We start from the raw sequence: 17302 nt of genomic DNA on the forward strand, positions 1-17302 counted from the left end.
GCCTTTATAGCGTGGATCCAGGATGCTGGCCAACCAGTAGTCGTCATCGTTCATTATTTTGGCAATGCGGGGGTCCCTTTTTAGGATCCGCAAGGCATAATCTTGTCAAGGTGAAAATATATTTTCTTATATAACTTTTATATTTTTATACTGTGAAACAATAAGTTTTTCCTAATTGCTTGCTAATGCAAATGTAACTGTATTAAAGATGGCTGCCAGTGTTCACTTTCACTTAAATTCAGTGTCTAAAGAGTTAAGTTTCATTTCTCCTAAGTTTCATTTCTCCTAAAAAAAGATAACTCAGGAATGTGAAGAAGGAGTAACCATCGGGAGACGTTTTGACGAATCAGAGAGAGACTGGACACTAGATGTATACTGCATAAACCCCGCCTAATGCACGCCTTCCCCTAACACTCAATATAGTATTGTGTATTTGTAAATAAAAGTCAGTTGTTGTACTGCTCCTGACAGGTGTGGATGCAGGACATTAGCTAAGATTGAATCAGCTACGTGTCTGAGTCATTCTTAATCGGTACCAGATGTTTTGCGCTCGCACAATGATTTGGAATGACTGGTGAATGAGGATTCATTGTCGTTTACGACCCCGACAATTTGGAGCCCAACGGGGGGCGTGGACAGTGATCCGAGGCTCCTCTGGACCCATGCTTGGATGTCTGTGGATGATACCTGTAGTGGCTGACCTCGAGGACTGATCACCCTCCAAAACACGGTAAGTGAGATCATATACACTGTATGTGTCACACTTGCTAGTGTCTCAGCCGTTATTGGTTTGTCTGTGGTCTCCTTGGGTCTGAGGGGTGACCGGTCGAGTGGTGAGACTGAGTGCGATCCTGTGCCACGCTCTGAACCAGCAACTGAGAGACGTCGCATTCTGCGCGTCCTCGTGTACACCACACCTCCTCCACCGGTCATTGTACTCCATTCAACCACCCTACCCGTGACTATTGTCTAGTAGTGAAGTGGAGTGATAAATTGAGCTAGTTGCAGATTGTGGGGCAACCTAGAGGAAGGGATAGGAGACGCAGCCTCTGTGATATTGTACCAGCTAGGTAATTAAGACGTCCCGAGAAGGGACCACCTGTATTTCTGTGGAGGGCTCTCACTAGGAGACCGCCTCCCGACTGTTGGAATATCGTGGCAGGATAGTCTGTTAATCACTGCTGTTCAAGGTTAGGGAAAGGAAATATTGAGCGCGAGGCTCTTTTCCTAGTACGTCGAACGTGAGGCTCCGTACTGTGGAACATCAGTGTTGATATCGCTACCAGTGGTTTTTCTGCAGAGAACCATAGTATTCTGTAAGAGTCATGCTGCGTATCTTAAAGCAGAAGAAGTCTGTGCCCCACAAGTTAGATGAGGATGCTGTGGAGGTCAAGGCAATAGTAGCGTCACGGGAAGGCAAGAAGGCAGTCAAGAATGTTGAGAGATTGTATAAGCATGTAGGATTGCCCTCGTCAGGGAGATTACAGCCGGCTATGTGGCATAATCTCATAGAGAACAAACGAGGCATGTTGAAAGATAAAGGATTGTTAGAACAAGCACAAGCTCATCTGCGAGTTGCGCGAGGCTTGAAGAATGAAGGATGGAAAGAGATTGATGGGGAACAGTCAGGGAAAGATACCTGAAGAAGGAAATCGGTTATGTGATATAATTGAGGATAGATGTGGAAGTAGTGCAGCAAAGAACCTGGAAGAAGTATTAATCAAATCCAAAGTGCAAGATAGGCAGGCTGTGTGAATCCTTGTATATATGTCTATGAGAACCTCTGAATAAGATGAAAGATGAGTAATTGAGTAAAAAAAAATCAGTGAATGAGCACGTATGAATGAATCATCACACATCATTTTTGTGTCAAGAGATTTGTGACCTTTCTAGTTGTGGTGGAATCCCGGACAGATGCGTTATAGATATTTCAAATCTACATCTGAGACTGAATGAATTGAGTAATGATATAGTTCGTGTTATATGTGGCATTACATTGTAAAGTTTCCTGAATGCATTTGGCCAGAAAAAGGGCAAGGCATGGTTAATCTCATTATACAGTTATCTGCCCTTACAGTGAAATCCCGTGATTTTGAGTTTCTTTGTAGAAATTGATTTTGATAAGTCTAAAGAACTACAGAATTCTGTGAAGGACGACGCTGCATTCTGACGGGAGGGGTGAAGGATGGAGCTGCGTAGTTTTTCTTCTCCCTTCGCTCTTATCTCTGCTGAGTGTGAGCTGTGCTCAAAATCCTCTGTAATTCTATCCGTAAGGTACACGCTGAAAGATTTGTGCATTTTAAAGCAACAGTACTTAATTGAAGATTGGAAGTTAAAAGTAAGATATGGTGCCTAATTTAGAAGGGAATTGTAAGTGATTGCTTGGTCATTAATGTGTTTGAACCTGCTTCTAGTTGTGTGATTGATTTGTATAGCAAATTGTGTCAAATTACAAGAGACAGAGAAGGAAGGAAGCAGTAAAACAATTGGGACAAACATTGAAAAAGGCAAAAATACCAGAGTGTGAATGTTTGGATGTACAAAAAGGCACAGACAAGGGAAGAAAATAGCAAGTGAATAAATGATGCTTGAGAATGTGCAGCAGTATGGAAGGTGTATTATGAATGTTTGATTGACAAAGTGTAACCAGAGACCCAGACAAAACAGATGGACTTGTAAACACTGTGGTCAGACTCAGACAAACCCAGACTGAATAGCTACTAGTGTGACCTGTGCTACTGACCTAAGAGAATTGCACTAAATCCTATCCAGACAAGATCATAAGAAGCTGACATAATAGTGTGGATAGTGGGTAGTGGGGACATTGGCCCTTGAGGAGTAAGCTGACAGTAGACATCAGACGGCCAACCCCATCAGGACCTAGAAGTGTGACTAGAATAAGAAAGATACAGGTGTATTATCCCTGGAGCCCCTCTGACCAGCTAGCTTTGCTGAAGCAGCTGCCTGCCCCTGAGGACCAACCATTCCCGTTTTACAGACACACAGATGTGACAAAGAATCAGGCTTGGGGCATGGATGATAAATCTGCACGATCTGGGGAGACATACTGTGAGTCACTAAGACAATAGGCTGCAGTGGAACAATCAGAGCAGTCTGTACTCCTGACTAATGTGACACAGCAAAGAGGAGAGAGAGTAGAGATATACCTTGGACGGTTACAGCTGAAATGGGCAGACATGGGGTACATTTGCATAAACCCACTTGATGTTAGAATACTGGTGGATGCATTCATTGACGGTATGAACAAAGACTTACGAGACGCAGTACAGACAGCCAGACCTGAATGGAGACATGTAGATCCGAAAGACCTCCTTAAGGTAGCTAAAGAAATTGAGCAAACAAGGACAATAAAACGACCTGTCATGTATGCTGGAGCACAAGGAAAAAAGTGGAGACGTAATAGGAAAGGCATGTGAGATGACACTGACGATCCATGCCATACTCCTACAAGTTCAACCAAAACATCTGTCTATGGCCAGACAGCTCCGACTTGAGTGTGCTCTACTAATTCCTGAGTATGTCACTCCTCAAAAGATGTAACGTTCTGAATCCAGCCACCCTCCTGCCTGTGGATTCAGAAAAGGGGGAATTGGTGACCGTATTGGCAAGTGAGGAAGGATACTTTGACATGACGCATGAACATGTCTGCATAGAACTGATGAGTCAGGAGACAGTTGGGTTTGCACACGTTCATGAAAAACATGTTCCTAATGCAGACTTTGAGTTTCTTTTTTGTAGATGGCCCCAGATACCACCAGGATGGACGATTCTACACTGGATATGCAGTAGTATCCTCACATGAGGTAATCCGAGCGGGACCACTCTCTCCTCACATGTCGGCGCAGGAGGCAGAGTTGAAGGCACTCACTGAGGCGTGTAGAGCCGCTGCAGGTAAAGTCGCTAATATTTTCACAGATTCGAAGCCCATTAAAAATGCAGAGCTGGTGAAACAATTGATGGAGGCATTGATGTTACCAGTCCAGGTTGGCATTGTCAAGGTAAAAGCACACACAAAGGTGACTCCGTGGAGGTAGAGGGCAATAGAAGGGCGAACGAGGCTGCTAAAATAGCACAAGGCGGCCTAGAGAGAGCAGTGGACGGTGGCGGGGAGTCAGCGTATTCCAGCCACATTGGGTCTAGATGTCCTGAAATCCCTCCAGCAAAAGGCTGCCCAAACAGAGAAGGTACACCGAGGGAGACTGGGAGCTGAGCTGAACTCAAATGGAGTATGGGAGAATAAGGATAAAATGTGCCCACCAAAGTCCCTGTTCCCAATCATGGCGCAAGCAGCACATGGCCCCAATCACACCTCAAAAAGTCACATGTGTGCCATGGTAGATGCCTTCTGGATCGCTCCTGGCTTCAGTTGCGCAGCCGCGAAACTTGTACAATCATGCCTCATCTGTGCACAGCACAACCCAGGTAAAACAGTAAAAGTCCCTAAGAAAGCGACACCTAGGCCTCTCTACCCGTTTCAGAGACGCAAGATTGACGACATACAGCTACCAAGGTAGGAGTGTATGCAAATATCCTAGTATGTGTAGATCTCTTCTCTGGATGGCCAGAGGCCTACCCGGTGAAAACGGCTACAGCTCGAGCTACTGCAAAGAAACTGGTGATGGAACTAGTACCACGATTCGGTGTCCCTGAAACAATTGAATCAGACAGAGGTACACACTTTACTGCTGAGGTAATGCAAAATGTAATGCAAATGATAGGTGTAGAACAAGCATTTCATACACCCTACCACCCACAGAGTTCAGGGAAGGTAGAGAGAATGAACGGGACACTAAAATTGAAAATACAGAAAACCATGGAGCAGACCCATAGACCATGGCCAGAGTGTCTCCCATTAACATTATTCTCAGTAAGGTACACACCCACGGGGAAAACTAAACTGTCACCCTTCGAGATACTGTTTGGAAGATCACCGAACACAGGGTTGTACTACCCACAGGTCTTAACACTCAATGTGGATAATTTGACAAGTTATGTAATCCAGTTGCAAAAGCATTTAACTCAAATGCATTCTCTAGTTTTCTCTTCCATTCCAGATCCAGATAGTGTGGAAGGAACTCACTGTCTACAACCTGGTGATTACGTATATGTCAAGAAACACTCCAGAAAGACCCTTGAACCCCGATATCAAGGACCTTACCAAGTACTCCTGACAACGCCTACTTCTGTTAAGTTGGAAGGACGACCAACCTGGATCCACGCATCGCATTGCAAACTAGCCACAGGAATTAACAAAGCATAAGAGTGCATAATGTTTTGGTTTGGTTTTGTTGCATTTTCTGTAATAATGGTAGCTGCGTGGGACAATCTAAATTCTCCAATGTCCTTGAATAATAAGTTTCTACAACATCATGAAAAAAATACTGAATGATAGGTCAAAAAGACACTCAATCTCCAGCAGATTGCTGGATCTGCACACATTCACCAATATCGGCCACTAGTATTCCGTTCCTTGTTATTCCTGTGCCACCCGAGGAATTATTTGCCTGGACCAGTTCTGATACACTTGCTAATAATGCCACAAATAATGTGAAGTTATGGAACACAACTGTTGGTATACCTATTGTGGGATAGGTAGGATACCCTTGGTGGCAGGGTAATCTTTCAGGAAGTAATACATACCTTCAATATCTGGCATATAAAGGGGGGGCTTGGGTACCCAGGAATAGAACTCGATTAACCTACCTGGGGCAAATTCCAATGTATGGCCTACAAGTTAGTTTTAATGTAACTTCCCACTCTACTGATGCCTTCAAACCAATACTGCTAGAAAGAAGGTTGCATAACACGTCCTGGGAGTATTCCAATTTATTTCCCCAGGGCAATAATGAAACTTGTTTTAATATTTCAGGTAATATACCTTGCAACGAGTCATCTGGATATGAGAAAGGAACTCCCACCTGTAGAAATCCCGATGTAGGGTATTGTAGCCCTTTAGGACAACTTCCAAATTGGTGTATGGTTCAGAATGTATCTGTGTTCATAGATTTAGTTCATAGACTGGTATTACAACATTCAGCCCTATGGGACCTACCTAGTGACATGTACTGGGTATGTGGAGACAATGCATATAAATGGTTGCCAGTAGGGGTAAAAGGTGCTTGTACTCTGGGTCGTTTGACTCCAGCTACCTTTGTTATTCCGAATGACCAGTTGAATACTCAGAGCATACCTAAACACCACTGCCTGTGTCATGAATTTGTTGAAAGGTTTGAAGCCCACTGATTGCCCAGATTACGTCCCACTAATTCATAAGGAACCCAAACTAAAGGTCCCAGGAGAAGTAACTGTATTAGCTGACAATTACACCTGCTATAATTCCCACGACACCACAGGTACACCAGTAGGGATCTTCGAGACAGGTTTCTGCAAAGAGAATAGTTCTCTGGATGCTGACTTGTTAATCAAACATACACAATGTATGTATGACATTTATTGGTTATGTGGAGATGGTAAGCTCCGTCCTAGGTTGCCAAATGCCTGGACAGGCCAATGCACCCTTGTTAAACTAGCTATGCAGTTCAAGATTCTACCCTGGGATCCAAAGATACCTGATGAACCTACCAGGAAAAGGAGAAGCCTCGATCAGCTCCATATGAGTTATGAAGAAGATCCACTAGTATATATTGATGCTATTGGAGTGCCAAGGGGGGTGCCTGACCAATTTAAAGCCCAGAACCAGATCTATGCTGGCTTTGCTTCTATAATCCCACAGGTGCAGATTAATAAAAATGTTGAATGGATCAATTACATATATTACAGTGAACAAAGGTTTGTCAATTTCAGCCAAGATGCCTTCCAAGGTATAGTTGAAGAATTGGGCCCTAACACTAGAATGACACTCCAAAATCGACTAGCCCTTGATATGATATTAGCTGAGAAAGGAGGAGTTAAAAGATAGCCCTTAAAAAGATAACTGGGTTAGCAGCAGAATTGAAAACTAATGCTGGAGTAGACACATCTTTCTTTTCCGGCTGGTTGGGTGGACTCAAGGGATTCCTTCAACAAGCTTGTATAGTACTGATTGCCCTCCTTGTAATTGGATCAATAACTCTTTGTTGTGTTATTCCCTTGTATAAAAAGGTTATTGCCAAAGCAACTCCGACTGGCACCTTCCTCAATCAAGAAGTAGACCCACCAGAGTACGATGGTACTGATCTAGGGAAGATCCCTAAGTATATTCCCCTCAAGAGAGTAGACAAAACCCCCCATTCTCAGATGATGTTAAGAGACTTAGTTTAGGGACAGCGGGAGAACTCCATGTGAGGTTAGTGAAGGGTTCAGCTGCCTGGAGGCCTCTCGCTAGGGGAGAGCTTCTGAGGTGTCTGGATGAAGAAATCCACCTCCCCTTTTCCCATCACATGGACAGTCTCGAAGGATCTTTCATTAAGGGAAAAACTTAGTGTTTAGGGGGGATTGTCAAGGTGAAAATATATTTTCTTATATAACTTTTATATTTTTATACTGTGAAACAATAAGTTTTTCCTAATTGCTTGCTAATGCAAATGTAACTGTATTAAAGATGGCTGCCAGTGTTCACTTTCACTTAAATTCAGTGTCTAAAGAGTTAAGTTTCATTTCTCCTAAGTTTCATTTCTCCTAAAAAAAGATAACTCAGGAATGTGAAGAAGGAGTAACCATCGGGAGACGTTTTGACGAATCAGAGAGAGACTGGACACTAGATGTATACTGCATAAACCCCGCCTAATGCACGCCTTCCCCTAACACTCAATATAGTATTGTGTATTTGTAAATAAAAGTCAGTTGTTGTACTGCTCCTGACAGGTGTGGATGCAGGACATTAGCTAAGATTGAATCAGCTACGTGTCTGAGTCATTCTTAATCGGTACCAGATGTTTTGCGCTCGCACAATGATTTGGAATGACTGGTGAATGAGGATTCATTGTCGTTTACGACACCGACAATCTGACATGTGGGCCAATGTTCCCGGTGTCAATGATGCACTGCGAGTGCTGGGTGGAGGAGCACTTTCTGGCAAATCCACATCCCTCCAGTCACGCACAAACCCTGTACCAGACCTTGCCACGCCAACATTTTCACTTGCCCCACGAGATGCATCCTCCTCCCCTAAGTAATCATCCCCATCATCCTCCTCCTCCTCCTCCTCTTCTTCCTCCACTTCGTCCAGGAGAGGTCCCTGAGCAGACAATGGCTGAATGTCATCAAGGATTCCCTCCTCCTCTTCCTCCTCATCAACATTGGCTGCAGACGCCTGCTCCTTAAGGTGCGTCAAAGTTTGCATGAGCAGACGCATAAGTGGGATGCTCATGCTTAGGATGGCGTCGTCTGCGCTTACCAGCCGTGTGCATTCCTCAAAACACTGAAGGACTTTACAAAGGTCTTTCAGCTTCGACCACTGCACGCCTGTCAACTCCATGTCTGCTCTCAAAGTGCCTGGCCGTGTATCCTCCCACAAATGCATTATGGCCTGCCTCTTCTCGCACAGCCGCTCCACCATGTGCAGGGTGGAGTTCCACCTTGTTGCAATGTCGATAATGAGGCGGTGGTTGGGAAGGTGGAGCAATCGCTGCAGCTTCTGCATGCGAACGGAGTGTACAGGCGACCGGCGGATGTGTGCGCACAGTCTTCGCACCTTCTGGAGCAGGGCTGTTAACTCCGGATAGTTTTTGAGGAAACACTGCACCACCAGGTTCAATGTGTGAGCCAAGCAAGGTATGTGGCTGAGTTTTGAAAGGGCTATGGCTGCCACAAAATTACGGCCGTTATCACTAACTACCTTGCCTGCCTCAAGATGTACACTGCCCAGCCATGACTCAGTTTGTCGCTTCAAGTACTCGGCCAGCACCTCGGCGGTGTGTCTGTCGCCCAAACACATCATCTGCAACACAGCCTGCTGACGCTTTCCACTAGCTGCTCGATAGGGGGACACATCGTGTGCAACAGTGGCAGCTGCAGATGGAGTGCTCGTACGACTGCACTCTGTGGACGAGCTTTCGCTTCTGGAGGAGGAGGAGGAGGAGGAGGAGGAGGAGGGTCGAACGCCTACAGCCAACTGTTTCCTATACCGTGGGCTAGGCAGCACTGTCCCACCACCGCTGTCCCCTGTGGACCCTGCATCCACCACATTAACCCAGTGCGCAGTGATGGACACGTAACGGCCCTGGCCATGCCGACTGGACCATGCATCAGTTGTGAGGTGCACCTTTCCGCTCACTGACTGCTTGAGTGCATGGACAATGCGGTCTTTCACATGATGGTGGAGGGCTGGGATGGCTTTGCGAGAGAAGAAGTGGCGACTGGGTAGGTCATAGCGTGGTACTGCATAGGCCATGAGTTCGCGGAAAGCTGTGCTTTCCACCAACCGAAAGGGCATCATCTCAAACGAGATTAGTTTGGCAATGTGGGCGTTCAAACCCAGTGTACGCGGATGAGAGACTGAGTACTTTCTTGACCTACTCATAGTGTCTGGGAGGGTGAGCTGGACTTGAGAGCTGCATATGGTGGAAGTAGCGGTGGACAGGGCGGACTGAGAGAGGGTTGATGATGGTGATGGAGTTGGTGTTCTTTCTGATGGCCTAGAATCAGTCTTTCGTTGATATAACAGTGGGATTCCCTGACTGCTGTGGCCTTGCAACGACACCTCAACATTTGCTGCTGTGATAACCGGTGGGCTTACAGTGGGGGAAACAATGTAGCGTTGCTGACTACCTTCGTTGTGATCAGTTGCACATGTGGCACTTGAGGTTTGGTGTTGTGTCCACGCTTGCAAGTGCATGCTGGTTAAATGTCTAAGCATGCAACTGGTATTCAAATTTTTCAGATTTTTCCCTCGGCTAAAGGTCTTTGCGCACTTCTTACAGATAACCTTGGCCTGATCATGAGGATTTTGTTCAAAAAAGTGCCACACTGCACTCTTCCTACTTTGGCAGACATTTTGCGGCCTAGCACGCTGTGATCTTTTGACCCTCTGGACAAGCTGTCCAGCAACTCTTTTGATGTTTGGAACCTGTCTTTGGAGTGCTCTGGGCCTGCCAGATAACAGCTGTTGCGATGTCGATGTCTGCTGTGGATGCTCCTCATCTGAGCTATTGGAAGCAGCACCCTCTTCCCCCAATGGATGCCAATCTGGGTCAACAACTGGGTCATCCATCACCTCCTCTTCTATGTCATGTGCACCTTTCTCTGTGTCACCGTGTATGGTGGTATAGTGTGCGGGAAGGGGCACCTGAGTCTCATCAGGGTCAAAATCTGGCTCTGTACACTGCGAGGACAATGTAGTGCTCTGAGTGAATGTACCAGCAGAATCATCCATCAGCGGCTGTGCATCAGTGCACTCCATGTCAGATTCATCTTGGCCTGGGTAATTCACCATTTGACTTGATAATCCAGGCATGGTATGTGAAAACAGCTCCATGGAGTAATCAGTAGTATGGCCTGCGTCATCCTTCAATCTTGGTTGGGGTGAAGGACACAAGGAAAGGTGTGGTTCATGAACATGAGCCTCCAATGATGACTCAGTGCTTTTACTTTTTACAACTGAAGAAGAGGAGGCGATAGAGCTGGAGGCTGAGTCAGCAATGTAAGACAAAACTTTTTCCTGATGCTCTGCCTTTAAAAGCGGTTTGCCAACTCCTAGAAAACTAAGCGTTCGAGGCCTTACGTAGCCAGACGATGACGCAGGGTCAGCACCTCCTGCATTCGGTCCTATTTTGCTCTTGCCACTACCATCAGATCCACCACCAATTCCATCATTACCAGCTGCCAACCCCCGCCCAATTCCACGGCCTCTTCCACCAGCCTTCCTCATTTTTGGTAGAAATGTAGACAAAATCCAACAAACTATATAGTAATGTAAAACAAGGTACAAGGTGTCTATAGGACAGGGGAGATTTAGAATTTCTGCACACACTTGTGGACAGTGGACACTTTTGGATTGTGTGAGGCCCACTGATATCTGAGCGCTATGTGACACGCTCGATGGCACAGCTGCCTGTGACCAAAGTGACGAGAGGATAATGGAGATTTTGAATCTCTGCGTACACTTTTGGACACTGGACACTTGTAGATTGTGTGAGGCCCACTGATATCTGAGCGCTATGTGACACGCTCGATGGCACAGCTGCCTGTGACCAAAGTGACGAGAGGATAATGGAGATTTTGAATCTCTGCGTACACTTTTGGACACTGGACACTTGTGGATTGTGTGAGGCCCACTGATATCTGAGCGCTATGTGACACGCTCGATGGCACAGCTGCCTGTGACCAAAGTGACGAGAGGATAATGGAGATTTTGAATCTCTGCGTACACTTTTGGACACTGGACACTTGTGGATTGTGTGAGGCCCACTGATATCTGAGCGCTATGTGACACGCTCGATGGCACAGCTGCCTGTGACCAAAGTGACGAGAGGATAATGGAGATTTTGAATCTCTGCGTACACTTTTGGACACTGGACACTTGTAGATTGTGTGAGGCCCACTGATATCTGAGCGCTATGTGACACGCTCGATGGCACAGCTGCCTGTGACCAAAGTGACGAGAGGATAATGGAGATTTTGAATCTCTGCGTACACTTTTGGACACTGGACAATTGTAGATTGTGTGAGGCCCACTGATATCTGAGCGCTATGTGACACGCTCGATGGCACAGCTGCCTGTGACCAAAGTGACGAGAGGATAATGGAGATTTTGAATCTCTGCGTACACTTTTGGACACTGGACACTTGTGGATTGTGTGAGGCCCACTGATATCTGAGTGCTATGTGACACGCTCGATGGCACAGCTGCCTGTGACCAAAGTGACGAGAGGATAATGGAGATTTTGAATCTCTGCGTACACTTTTGGACACTGGACACTTGTAGATTGTGTGAGGCCCACTGATATCTGAGCACTATGTGACACGCTCGATGGCACAGCTGCCTGTGACCAAAGTGACGAGAGGATAATGGAGATTTTGAATCTCTGCGTACACTTTTGGACACTGGACACTTGTAGATTGTGTGAGGCCCACTGATATCTGAGCGCTATGTGACACGCTCGATGGCACAGCTGCCTGTGACCAAAGTGACGAGAGGATAATGGAGATTTTGAATCTCTGCGTACACTTTTGGACACTGGACACTTGTGGATTGTGTGAGGCCCACTGATATCTGAGCGCTATGTGACACGCTCGATGGCACAGCTGCCTGTGACCAAAGTGACGAGAGGATAATGGAGATTTTGAATCTCTGCGTACACTTTTGGACACTGGACACTTGTGGATTGTGTGAGGCTCACTGATATCTGAGCGCTATGTGACACGCTCGATGGCACAGCTGCCTGTGACCAAAGTGACGAGAGGATAATGGAGATTTTGAATCTCTGCGTACACTTTTGGACACTGGACACTTGTGGATTGTGTGAGGCCCACTGATATCTGAGCGCTATGTGACACGCTCGATAGCACAGCTGCCTGTGACCAAAGTGACGAGAGGATAATGGAGATTTTGAATCTCTGCGTACACTTTTGGACACTGGACACTTGTAGATTGTGTGAGGCCCACTGATATCTGAGCGCTATGTGACACGCTCGATGGCACAGCTGCCTGTGACCAAAGTGATGAGAGGATAATGGAGATTTTGAATCTCTGCGTACACTTTTGGACACTGGACACTTGTGGATTGTGTGAGGCCCACTGATATCTGAGCGCTATGTGACACGCTCGATGGCACAGCTGCCTGTGACCAAAGTGACGAGAGGATAATGGAGATTTTGAATCTCTGCGTACACTTTTGGACACTGGACACTTGTAGATTGTGTGAGGCCCACTGATATCTGAGCGCTATGTGACACGCTCGATGGCACAGCTGCCTGTGACCAAAGAGACGAGAGGATAATGGAGATTTTGAATCTCTGCGTACACTTTTGGACACTGGACACTTGTAGATTGTGTGAGGCCCACTGATATCTGAGCGCTATGTGACACGCTCGATGGCACAGCTGCCTGTGACCAAAGTGACGAGAGGATAATGGAGATTTTGAATCTCTGCGTACACTTTTGGACACTGGACACTTGTAGATTGTGTGAGGCCCACTGATATCTGAGCGCTATGTGACACGCTCGATGGCACAGCTGCCTGTGACCAAAGTGACGAGAGGATAATGGAGATTTTGAATCTCTGCGTACACTTTTGGACACTGGACACTTGTAGATTGTGTGAGGCCCACTGATATCTGAGCGCTATGTGACACGCTCGATGGCACAGCTGCCTGTGACCAAAGTGATGAGAGGATAATGGAGATTTTGAATCTCTGCGTACACTTTTGGACACTGGACACTTGTGGATTGTGTGAGGCCCACTGATATCTGAGCGCTATGTGACACGCTCGATGGCACAGCTGCCTGTGACCAAAGTGACGAGAGGATAATGGAGATTTTGAATCTCTGCGTACACTTTTGGACACTGGACACTTGTAGATTGTGTGAGGCCCACTGATATCTGAGCGCTATGTGACACGCTCGATGGCACAGCTGCCTGTGACCAAAGAGACGAGAGGATAATGGAGATTTTGAATCTCTGCGTACACTTTTGGACACTGGACACTTGTAGATTGTGTGAGGCCCACTGATATCTGAGCGCTATGTGACACGCTCGATGGCACAGCTGCCTGTGACCAAAGTGACGAGAGGATAATGGAGATTTTGAATCTCTGCGTACACTTTTGGACACTGGACACTTGTGGATTGTGTGAGGCCCACTGATATCTGAGCGCTATGTGACACGCTCGATGGCACAGCTGTGACAAAAGTGACTAGAGGATAAGGGAGATTGGATTGCTTTTAAAAAAGCAGTTTGCGGAGCAGTGGGTAAACAGCAATGCCAGCGTGTCAGGAAGCCTTAGAAGGCAGCCCAACAACCAACACCACTGATACACCACAATATAGCCTCCCCTTGCACTGCACACACAGTGACTTGTGTGTTGTGCAGGCCAAATCGCTAGCAGCAGAAGCAGTTCTTTTGTCTTCTTCCCTGCCTAACGCTCTCCCTACAGAATCAGCAGCAACCTCTCCCTATACTAAGATCGGCAGAAGTAAGATGGCGGTCGGCGTGCACGCCCTTTTATACCCCCTGTGACGCCCACCAAAGCAAGCCAATCACTTGCATGCCCTTCTGAAAGATGGTGGTGACCCGTGCCTAGGTCATCACGTTGCCCACAGTGTCCGTGGATCCTGATTGGCTGAAAAAGAGCGCAAAACAAACTTTTGAAACGCGACTTTGGCGCGTAAGTCGCCGACCTCGTGGCCGACCTCATCCTAGGGTCGGGTTTCGTTTCATGAAACCCGACTTTGCCAAAAGTCGGCGACTTTTGAATTTTTTCGACCCGTTTCGCTCAACTCTACTGTTGACCATATTTTGGTCATATGGCAGATATTGCCCTGGCCATTTAGCCTTTTCTGTATAGAACATTATATTATTTTGACACCCAAATAGGTAACAAGAAAAAATTATTTTCTAACACAAAAACATAAACAACTTTTTGTTGTTATAACTGCTGGTAGCTTGGCGGAGGTGATGGCGGGAGGCTTTCATCTCTTTGTTGGGGGTTGGGATGCCCAGCTTGACCATCACCCTGTTGGGGTGGTTGTTCTTGGCCCTGTGGGAATATGTGGCCATGGTCATGTAGCTGCGCACCAAAGAGACCATAAGGATAATGGCGATTAAAATCCTGTCGCTGATTGTAGCCACGTCCATCATACCCCCCAATATAACCATGTCGTCCAAACCCAGGTTGGGGTCAGCCTCCAACACCGGGTTGGTACAAGTGGCCATATTGAGCTTGGGGGTTGCAAAAACTCGGGTCAGAACATGGGCCAGCCACCTCTTCACATCCCCCATCCGGGTCTATAATGGGCTCAGTATCTGACCCTGTCTCCCTCTCTGTGAGGTTGGACTGAGTTCTGTTAGGAAATGTGCAAAAAATAAAATGTAGCTCTGACCCTAAAAAGCATATGTGTCATGTAGTGTGATGTCTGTACGTACGGTCTGAGATCCATACTGGGTGCCAAAAATGACAAGCGGTCAAAATATATGTATTTCCACTTGGTCGGTGCTGCTGCCCGACTCCTGGCCCTCTGCTGTCTTTCCCGCCGGTCCTGGTTGCGGATGCTGCACCAGCGTCTCATCACATCCTCAACTGCAAGGTGAAGTGAAAATGGACTTTAACCTTTGTGAAATGTGCCAAGCAATATTCCTAACATTTCACATAGTCATGTGGCCTAGTAGGGGGTGGTTTTTAGCTAAATTTTTCATTAGCAAACAGGGATACCTACATACACAGTATAGGATTGTAGAGGCTACTTTTCAAAAAGCTCACTTCTGGCCTTTAAGCTGATTGGTAAAAAAGGCAATTACTTACGAATTTGTTGTTGCTCCTCACGTGGCTGTTGGGCAAAGTCTGGAAACATATGCATACAGATGCACCTCCATGACGCCTCTTTTCGGGCCCGGTCTGAATAATGGGCATCCCGTTGGTCCCAAAGTTTGGGCCTTTCCTGGACCAAAACAATTAAGAGCTCCACATTAATGTGGCTAGACATGATGCTGTACTCCGTGGAGGCGTACTTCCTGGATGTCTAGAGCGCTTTTTGAGCTAATTTGCATGTCTACGCTTCCTGATGATTGGTTGGCCTATTTCCTGTCACCTGCCAAAGTCCTGCGTATTTCTCGCAAGTCACACGTGTGGTCCGTGTGTAATGCGTTGTTTTTGCGTACCCATAGACTTGCATTGGCGTACTATGGTCGTAGTATTACGCTGACAATCGCAGCATGCTGTGATTGGCACAGACCGTAAAAAATACGCGACAAAAATATGGCTGATGGGAGCAACCCATAGAGAATCATTGGTCCGTGTGCAATGCGTGTTTTTAACGCCTCTCACTCATCCATATTCTTCTCTAGTGTGACGCTGGCCTAATATTTTCTATCTACTGGCTAACACGGCACAAAGATATATATATATATTTTATGAAACACATAAATCTGTACAGGAGCTGTATTTACAAAAGTGAGACATTTTAATTCAAGTATATTTGCAAAGTTACGGCACTTCATATTACGGTATTTGCAATATGTAATATTAATTTTAGCATTTTTGCAATTATTTTCAAAAAATTCCCATAGATAGTAACAGAAGGAATATGACCTTTCGCCATCTTTCTGCTTCCTCGCCTTCCATTCTGTCTTGACCTTCCCTGCCAGATAATCTCTGCGCAGAGATCTGTTATACACCTTGATTTATTTTTCTATGTAGAACACTTCTAAACAAGCTGAAAAATAACAGATAGGAGTTTTCTTTTAATTGCGGCTCTTTGGAGAAAGGCGTGTGACACAGCTAAGATATCGCTTCTTATATTGACGATTCTTCTCTATAAAGAAAAGAGATAATCTGCGGAAAGCTGCAAAAACAACCAAGATTGGCAATGTGCCTGGGTCCTTTGAATTTTTTTTTAATGTTCTGCACAGAAATGTCTTTCATTTGTAGGGATTGTGGTTTATAAATCTTGGGATTATTTACCATAACTCAAGGAAGTGAACTCTTGGCTTATAACCTTTAGATCTCGCTGTGCTAATATCACATCTTCTTTCCTCCAGATCCTAAAGTGCATGGGAAGTTCTGAAATAGAATTCAGTCAAGGATGAAAATAAGTGTGATTTTCTAGAAATGGCAAAAATATATATAATTACTTGAAGATCTAGATTATAGGATGTGGCCCAAGGGGCAACTGTCCCTCAGCCTCCACCACTTGGAGGCCTCCTCTATACTACCTCCACCAAAACATCAAGGCTCAAGTTGTACTGTAAAGGAAATATATGCCGCTACTATGTGGGTATAACGGTGGTTTATTACACCAACGCAGTCCAAGGAGAATAAGTGTAAGGTCACAAGCGAGAAATATCTAGTGGACCCATAGAGGAAGCGTGAAAATGACCAAATAATACAAATATGATATAAAAAGTCATAACCTTTATTGAAAATGTATAAGATAAAAGTGTTAAAAGACGATCAAAATGTATCCACACAATGACACAGAGGTGGGACTATGAAGAACCCTGTGTATAAAGTTAGGCACATAAAGAGGTGAAAAATGCAATCAAAGTGGTATAAAGGTGAACCCAGAAAAGGCACATAAAGAGGTGAAACATGCAATCAAAGTGGTATAAAGGTGAACCCAGAAAAAGGCACATAAAGAGGTAAAAATACAATCAAAGTAGTATAAAGGTGAACCCAGAAAAGGTTG

General features: G+C 45.7%; 1 protein-coding gene and 1 long non-coding RNA gene across 7 annotated transcripts in view; one reads left to right on the plus strand and one right to left on the minus strand.

Moving 5' to 3' along the window:
- Positions 1–17302, minus strand: part of KAZN (kazrin, periplakin interacting protein) — a 901428-nt gene that overhangs the window by 576420 nt on the left and 307706 nt on the right. The window lies entirely within an intron of this gene.
- Positions 110–7858, plus strand: LOC141097976 (uncharacterized). The gene is made up of 2 exons (XR_012234102.1): positions 110–4691; positions 5076–7858. It is a non-coding gene; the product is annotated as an uncharacterized lncRNA (long non-coding RNA).

This window comes from Dendrobates tinctorius, unplaced genomic scaffold, assembly GCF_039654945.1.
Source record: "Dendrobates tinctorius isolate UK_male_01 unplaced genomic scaffold, ASM3965494v1 ptg000086l, whole genome shotgun sequence".
In the NCBI taxonomy this organism is placed as follows: domain Eukaryota; kingdom Metazoa; phylum Chordata; class Amphibia; order Anura; family Dendrobatidae; genus Dendrobates; species Dendrobates tinctorius.